The 8777-nt window shown below is 36.6% G+C and overlaps 1 pseudogene; it reads left to right on the top strand.

Moving 5' to 3' along the window:
* The first annotated feature begins 661 nt into the window (after positions 1–661).
* On the top strand, positions 662–8314 carry LOC148589782 (protein FAR1-RELATED SEQUENCE 5-like; annotated as a pseudogene).
* The last annotated feature ends 463 nt before the right edge of the window (positions 8315–8777 follow it).

Below are 8777 nucleotides of genomic sequence, written 5' to 3'. Positions count from 1 at the left end.
TCTTTCTTTTTCTGACCATGAAGACAATAAGCACTTAAAGTCTCACACAGAAAAGTCCTTTCTGAGAAGGAAAGAAATTATTGTTGAATTTTTGAATGGAAGTGTTAATTTTTTATTTATTTATTTATTATTATTTTTTTTTTTATCTTGGATTTTTGAATGGAAGAACAGTTATTTAGCTTTCTTGTATAGGACAATTATTTAGCTTTCTTGATTGTGGATTGACTTGATTGAAGAATGTTAAAGGGTTAACAACCTTGGTGCTTAGCATGAAGAACTAAAGCATATTGTTTGACTTTTGTTTCTTTGGTAGAGAGGTTCTTTTAGCACAAAAGTTAAAAAGTTAATTTATCTCCATCCAGTTAGGATCTCCTATAATTTGTGACATTGATACTGAGTGCAATGATGAATGTGAGGAACAATGAAGCTCTGAACCCTCCTCTTGGCCCTCCAATTGATTAGTTAAAAAAACAATTTGCTTGTATTGTATGATTTGTTAAACTTAAGTTAATTGTTTCCTTTTAACTTTGGTTTTTTTTTTTTTTTTTTTTTTTTTTTTTTTTTTTTTTATCATATAAATGGAAAGCAAATTGAATGTGAGTTAGATGTGGATGATACTGAGGACAATGATGGGTTAGCTATAATCATTCGTGAAAATCAAATGGTTGAAGAACCGATGGTTGATATAATGTTTGATTCTGAAGATGATGTTTTATCATATTATAAGCAATATGCCAAGCAAGTAGGTTTTGGTGTAACAAAAAGATCTCGTACAGTTGGAGATGATGGAAAGATAAGATACTTCACCATTGCATGTCTTCATGAGGGCAAGTCAAAAAGCAAAGCATCTAACATCGTTAGGCCAAAAGCAATGGAGAAAATGGGGTGCAAGGCAAAGATTAATGCAAAATTAAGTGAAGATGGAAGATTTAGGTTGTCTAGTGTCGTGCTTGAACACACTCATATAGTAAGACCAAGCAAGGCAAAATATTTTAGATGCATAATAAGTTAAATTCTCGTGTGAAAAGAAAGCTTATACAACTAGATGACACTAGAGTCCATTTGAGTAAAAATTACAAAGCTCTTGCAATTGAAGCGGGTGGATATGAGAATCTTTCATTTGGAGAGAAAGATTGTCGAAATTACATTAACAAAGTAAGGAATGAGTTACTTGGAGAAGGAGATGTCGAAGCATTGTGTAACTATTTAATGAGAATGCAACAAAAAAATGACCGCTTCTTCTATGTCATAGACCTTGATGAAGAAAGCTGTTTAAAAAATGTGTTTTGGGCAGACGCATGAAGTGGTTCAGCATATGAATCTTTTGGAGATGTCATAACATTTGACACTACATACTTGAATAATAAATACAAGATGCTATTTGCACCTTTTGTTGGAGTGAATCACCATGGTCAATCCATACTTTTTGGGTGTGGGTTACTATCAAATGAGAATACCAATACTTTTGTGTGGTTGTTCGAAAGATGGTTGAAATGCATGTCAGACCGAGCTCTAAATGCGATTATAACTGATCAAGATAGAGCTATGCAAGCTGCAATTAGGAGAGTATTTTTAAGAGCCAAACATAGATTTGGTTTATGGCATATAATGAACAAAGTTCCACCTAAGCTTGGATCTTACTCTCAATATGAAAACTTTAATGGTGCTCTATTAAATTGTGTATATGACTCTTTGACTTGTTATGAATTTCAAACAAGATGACAACAAGTAGTTGAAAGGTATAATCTCCATGAGAATGCATGGTTATGTCAATTATATGGTGAGCGGCATCAATGGGTACCGGCATATGTGAAAGGTAAATTTTGAGCCGGAATGTCCACTACACAACAAAGTGAGAGTATGAATGCCTTTTTTGATGGTTATGTGAGGTCAAGTACTCCGTTGAAGAAATTTGTTGAGGATTATGACAATGCTTTGATGAGAATGGTAGAGAATGAGCGTCTAGATGATTTTGGTTCGTTAAATAAAATGTTTCTACTTATAACTCTTCATTCTATTGAGCATCAACTTCAAGCTATTTACACAAATGAAAAGTTCAAAGAAGTTCAAGAGGAGTTTAGGGGATTCATGATGTGTTTGCCACCCTTACTAAAATGCGAAGGTGCAATTTCTACGTATGAAGTTATTGATCGTTTAACATTTTATGGTAGCTACACAAAAGAGGTAAAATATTGTGTTTACTTTAATGACAATGAATTTGTTGATAAAAAATCTACATAAATTAATAGGTAAATAATTGTACGTTTTACCTGCAAGTGCACAAGGTCAACATAGTAGTATATGGTGCAAGTACATGATCATTCCCACGAGGACTGCTGAATTTCCGTTTAAAAATAATTTCCTTAAGTAAATTAGAGATTGAGTTGATAATAATAAAAAGAGTAGAGCTTTGATATCCACCACTAATTATATTCAATTAATATAACAATATGCCTATGCTTTGATCATGTTGTGCATATCTAATGTTTGCCAACCTAAGGGCATGGGTGCATACTCCTTAAGCTATGGCTTTCCCTAAGCAACGAGTTAGGCATGGGTGTATACTCTAACTCTTCTCTTTCCTAAAGGATTTAGCATGGTATATACTAAGTTGTTCTTTAGAAAAGCATATATTCTATGGAAATCGACAAACACACGAGGCCTAGGGCATGGGTGTATACTCCTGGTTCCCCATGTTGATTAACCCAAGAATCGCAGTGTGGATTCTTTTGTTACTTAAGTTAAACCCAGGACTCGGTCATCCAAATTGATCTAACTAACTAGTCCATACCACATGCACATGTTGATCATGCATACACATATGAGGAATTCATGCAAGCATGTATTAATCAAGTTAAATAGCACAACAAGATCATCACAAGGCGCCAATATTGAAATATTAATTAACATAACTAGGGCTTCAATCTAGCCATACTAAGTAAATTAGCTACACATAGAATTGATGTTAAACATCTTCATAAAATAAAAGAAAAAGAAAAGAAAAGAATAAACCCGAGACTTGAACTTAAAGAGCTCCTATTCTTCTCCTTCTCAAGTCCCCCAATTCTAGAGGCTTAAGGGTCTATTTATAGGCTTTAGAAGTCCTAGACAAAGTAGTAATCCTAGGGAATTCGTAGGGTTTTGAGACCTATTACAAATTGGAATTGGAAAACCCTAATATGGAAATAATGTCAATCCAGCCGCCACTTGATAAGTCTCCTGCGCACGGGTGCGCTCGATCGCAGGTTTGCGATCGAGCTTCTTCTGGCATGCGCTCGATCGCTCCTGGTCTGGATTGTGCTTTGTCTTCTCGGGTATTGCGCTCGATCGCAGGTACCCTACGATTGATCGCAGTACCAGGGAGCTCCAATTGTCTTCATTTACTCTTTTGAGCTCAAATCACCTAGTTTTACTTCATTTTCTTCCAAAAGCCTACAAAAGCATGAAAAATATAAAAAGGAATTAAAATGACCTAATTAACCAAAACCAAAGGATTAAAACATGCAAGTTAAGGGCTGAAAATATGAATATTTTAGCACTTATCACACCCCCAAACTTACATATTTCTAGTCCCTTAGCAATACAAAACTAAAAAACAAGAATGGAAAAACAGAAAACAAAAAGATAAATCCATCTTTCGTGAGATGTACGATTGTATTTAACATATACAACAAGCCTTTTAAAGCTCTAGGAATTCCCTAGAGGACGAGTGAAGTCTCGTGAGGGTTTTCCAGAAATGTTACCCACAAACATCATGCACAGTTCATGTTATTCCAAAAGTTAAAGCATCATTTCAAGATTATGATTTTTATTCATCAGCAAGTTTTAAAAAAATAAACCTCATCTTCACAATGACTTGGAATCTCAAAGTGCAATTACTTACAAAGGACATGCTAAAGCATCACAAGTTCGAAAATTGTGTACAGTGAACTGGTGCAAAATTAAGAGGCTTCCGAATCTTTCCAATATGCAATGTCTCCTTATCTCAGAATTCACTGAATTTCCTATTAGAATGACACACTGGCATTTTTTTTTTTTTTTTTCCTTTTGGTCAGGTTGTGCAATGTTGGTTCCCTTAAACTTTCTATTTGACCCTTGTAGCGAGTGTTAAGTCAATGACTCCAAACCAGGTGGTTTTAGGGCATTAAGTATAGAGACACCCCTAAGGACCTACTAACTCGAGTCAAAAAGGCTTCAAAACCAGCTAACCATGACATTGGTTAAATCCAAAATTTTCACCTTTTGATGTAAACACCTAATGCTTTGAAGCAAGAGGTCCAGTTACTCAGTGAAAAGCCATCAATGATCATTTATTTCTTCTTTTCTCTTTTTTTTTTTTTTTTCATCTCTATATATGCCATGATGTCATCTAATAAGTCATCCAATTTCATCCAAGATGCAGAAACACACATATTAGACCTCATGTCATTCCTCACAAGTTATGTGCTAATGTGCTTGTGTGATCAGATCAAACATGTGATTTTTCAACTGTCCTAAACAAGGAATCAACTAACAGATTCACTCATCAGATCATGTGTTCAAAATTTTAAGCTTACTGATGAATTCAAGCCACAATTCTTTCTAGATCTACCTAAAATTTTAGGATAAACATGAACATGCATAATTTTTTTTATTTTTTTTTTCAAAGAGACAAACAACACACAAAACAAACAGCATGAAATTGGGACAAAGTGTGTGTGAACATGTGTGCCCATACTTAAATGACACATTGTCCCCAATGTGTCTAAGTAAAGGAAGGAATGTACCCGGGAGATGGTCGACATAGACTTGGAAAGCATGGCTCATAGCACACCCCCAAACTTGAATTAAAGCACACTTGTCCCTGCAAAATAAGAAAACACACAAACAAGTAAAAGGAAACAAAACAAAAATTAACTTAAAACACATTTAAACAAAATAAAATAAAAAGATAGCTATGTGATGTTGCCCAAGTGCACTCGATCGCACGCATGGTGCCCTCGATCGTACTTGCGCAAGGCTATGCATGTGTGGGTGATGTGCGCTCGAGCGCAAATCAGGTGCATTCGATCGCACTAACAGAATGTACAACAGCCAAAAGTCGGTTACTGGGCTCGATCGTACTCAGGGTGCGCTCGATCGCAGTAACAGAATGCAATGAAACCACAAGTGGAGACCTGCGCTCGATCGCACGTAGGTTGCAATCAATCGCAATAACAGAATGTAAAAGAAACGACAAAACACCAAAAACACCAAAAATACTAAACACAAAAGAAAACAAAACAAAATATAAATCAAACAACAAAATAAAAGGATATGCTATGAGGTGCCTCCCATGAGCGCTAAGTTTAACGTCTTTAGCCTGACTGTGGCACTTTAAACTTGAAGCACCAATCTTTCCTTCTCTTGCAACAAAGGGAATGAATCTTTTCTGCTGCACGGTGCTTCTGAGTGTTTCTAGATTGGGGAAGACCACTCTGAGTTTTCTCAAACAGTTGCTCATCCGGTGGGGAATCATGAACTGGAATATAGTAAGAAGAAAACTCAGGAAGCTTCGCTATCTTGATGTCCTCAATTTGCTCATCACGTAACCCCAGATGACTTCTCTCTTGGACTCTTGGTAATTCGGGAATAGGAGCTGATGTTGAAAAAGTCTTCAATGCTCTCTTCCTTTCCCCGATGTGGTTCCTCTAGAACCTCAGTTTGCTCCTCCTTCCTCTCTTTCCCTTGATTTTCAACCGCTTCTTCACTCCTTAATGTGGTCATTGCTTGCTCATGATGGTAAGTGCACTCTTCCTCCATGCATTGTCCATTAGGATTTTCCATCAACTGACTTTGACACTCTTCTTCTTGGTATTGTTGACGCCAGTTGATGGGAGATGCCCTCGTCTCCCGGCCAATTTTTCCATTTGTACTTCTAGTCTTTGGATGGCTTGATCGATCCTTGTATTGAATTGTTTTTAATCAGCCATTGATTGCTGCTGTGAAGTCACAAATTGTCATACAAGATCCTTCAGGCCATCCTTCTCTGGCTTTTGAGCTGGTTGGACTGCTTCTTGTAAGGTAGACCTTTTTGGAGGAGGTGGTTCTTCTTGGTATTGTTGAGGTGGAGAGGAATATGAACAGTCATATATGGGAGATGGTTCTTCTTCATGAGCTATTATCTTGAAAATGGATTGCCTCAGACTGGGACTAACACATGAATATGATTGACCATAGAACTATGGAGATGGCTCCTCTTCATGAAGTTGTGGTGCTTGAATTCTAGGGGCTTGAGCTTGCCACGAAATATTAGACTGTTGGCTCCATGATGGGTAACAGGAATCAAAATAATGGTCGTTCCCCAGTGTAGAAATCGATGTGTTCTTATGCCCATTAATTTTGTTAGAACTTTGTCACATTATAAGACATTCTCGAACATGGTGATAAGGGTCATGGCATAAAGAACATAGTTCATGGGGTATCGGAGTGCCGCCCCACATGTGTGAAAATTAAAATAAAATAACGAAAAGTTAAAATTAAAAAGGGAAAATAAATACGAAATTGAAAAAGAAAACTTACTAATATGCAGACTCGAATGACCCAGCATGAAACAAAAGAAAAGAATCAAATCTATAATTATCGCAGTTCTGTGCTGCTCTCTAGATGTGCGATCGATCACACCGTGAGGTGCGTTCGATTGTACTGGTGCGCTCGATCGCCCTGGTTGGGCGATCGATCGCACCTCCAGTGCCACAGAACTGCGGAAAAGGCTATAGAAAAATTTAAAACAAAAATAAATTAAAGGAAAGAAATTCCAAACAAAATCAAACAATCCCCGGCAACGGCGCCAAAAACTTGTTGATAAAAAATATACCTAAATTAATAGGTAAATAATTGTATGTTTTACCTGCAAGTGCACAAGGTCAACATAGTAGTATATGGTGCAAGTACATGATCATTCCCACGAGAATTGCTGAATTTCCGTTTAAAAATAACTTAAGTAAATTAGAGATTGAGTTGATAATAATAAAAAGAGTAGAGCTTTGATATCTACCACTAATTATATTCAATTAATATAACAATATGCCTATGCTTTGATCATGTTGTGCATATCTAATGTTTGCTAACCTAAGGGCATGGGTGTATACTCCTTAAGCTATAAATTTTCCTAAGCAACGAGTTAGGCATGGGTGTATACTCTAACTCTTTTCTTTCCTAAAGGATTTAGCATGGTATATACTAAGTTGTTTTTTATAAAAGCATATGTTCTATGGAAATCGACAAACACACGAGGCCTAGGGCATGGGTGTATACTCCTGGTTCCCCATGTTGATTAACCCAAGAATCGCGGTGTGGATTCTTTTGTTACTTAAGTTAAACCCAGGACTCGGTCATCCAAATTGATCTAACTAACTAGTTCATACCACATGCACATGTTGATCAGGCATACACATATGAGGAATTCATGCAAGCATGTATTAATCAAGTTAAATAGCACAACAAGATCATCACAAGGCGCCAATATTGAAATATTAATTTAACATAACTAGGGCTTCAATCTAGCCCTACTAAGTAAATTAGCTACACATAGAGTTGATGTTAAACATCTTCATAAAATAAAAGAAAAAGAAAAGAAAAGAAAAAACCCGAGACTTGAACTTGAAGAGCTCCTATTCTTCTCCTTCCCAAGTCCCCCAATTCTAGAGGCTTAAGGGTCTATTTATAGGCTTTATAAGTCCTAGACAAAGTAGTAATCCTAGGGAATTCGTAGGGTTTTGAGACCTATTACAAATTGGAATTGGAAAACCCTAATATGGAAATAATGTCAATCCAGCCGCCACTTGATAACTCTCCTGCACACAGGTGCGCTCGATCGTAGGTCTGCGATGGAGCTTCTTTTGGCATGCGCTCAATCACTCTTGGTCTGGATTGTGCTTTGTCTTCTCGGGTATTGGGCTCGATCACAGGTACCTTGTGATTGATCGCAGTACCAGGGAGCTCCAATTGTCTTCATTTTCTCTTTTGAGCTCAAATCACCTAGTTTTACTTCATTTTCTTCCAAAAGCCTACAAAAGCATGAAAAATACCAAAATGAATTAAAATGACCTAATTAACCAAAACCAAAGGATTAAAACATGCAAGTTAAGGGCTGAAAATATGAATATTTTAGCACTTATCAGAATGTGAGGTAAAATGCACTTATAGATTGTTTCAATTCAGAGGAATCATGTGCAGGCATGCCCTTATTTTTCTTACCTTGGTAAAAGATGTGAAAGAGTTGCCATCCAAATATATTCTTGACCGATGGAGGAAGGACTTGAAACGAAAATATACTTTCGTTAAAAGTAGTTAAAAAGAACAAAAATATGATGATTTATGCAATGATTTTTCTGAAGTAGCATTTCTTGCGTCGGATTACAATGAAACCTATATAACAATGAAGCCTCGCGCCCGTATGTTAAAGGAAGAATTGCTTTGTAATGGGTTAAGGAGTGAAAGCAGTTTGAGTAGTGGACCTTCTCTTCACATTCCAGGTGCATATTCAATTTGTAATGAAGCAACTGATGGGAGACATGAGAAATGTGATAAGTTGCGGAGTCTTTTAGTTGCAAAAAGTAAAGGAAAGCCATCGTCAACACGAAAGCAATCCATTGTAGAAAAGGTTGTTAGAAAGTTAAGATTAATGAAGGTACAACAGAAGAAATGACAAGAGCAGGTTGTAGTTTGTATTCCTATTTTGTAAGAGCAGCTTGCAGGTTGTATTGGGAATGATGTGGAGCCAACGTGCAGATGACACCTTCAGTTTTATAAGAGCA

The sequence above is a fragment of the Corylus avellana genome, chromosome 1 (genome assembly GCF_965113065.1).
Source record: "Corylus avellana chromosome 1, dhCorAvel1.hap1.2, whole genome shotgun sequence".
NCBI classification, from domain to species: domain Eukaryota; kingdom Viridiplantae; phylum Streptophyta; class Magnoliopsida; order Fagales; family Betulaceae; genus Corylus; species Corylus avellana.
Note: the sequence above shows the minus strand (reverse complement) of the source record. Positions and strands in the feature narration are given on the sequence as shown.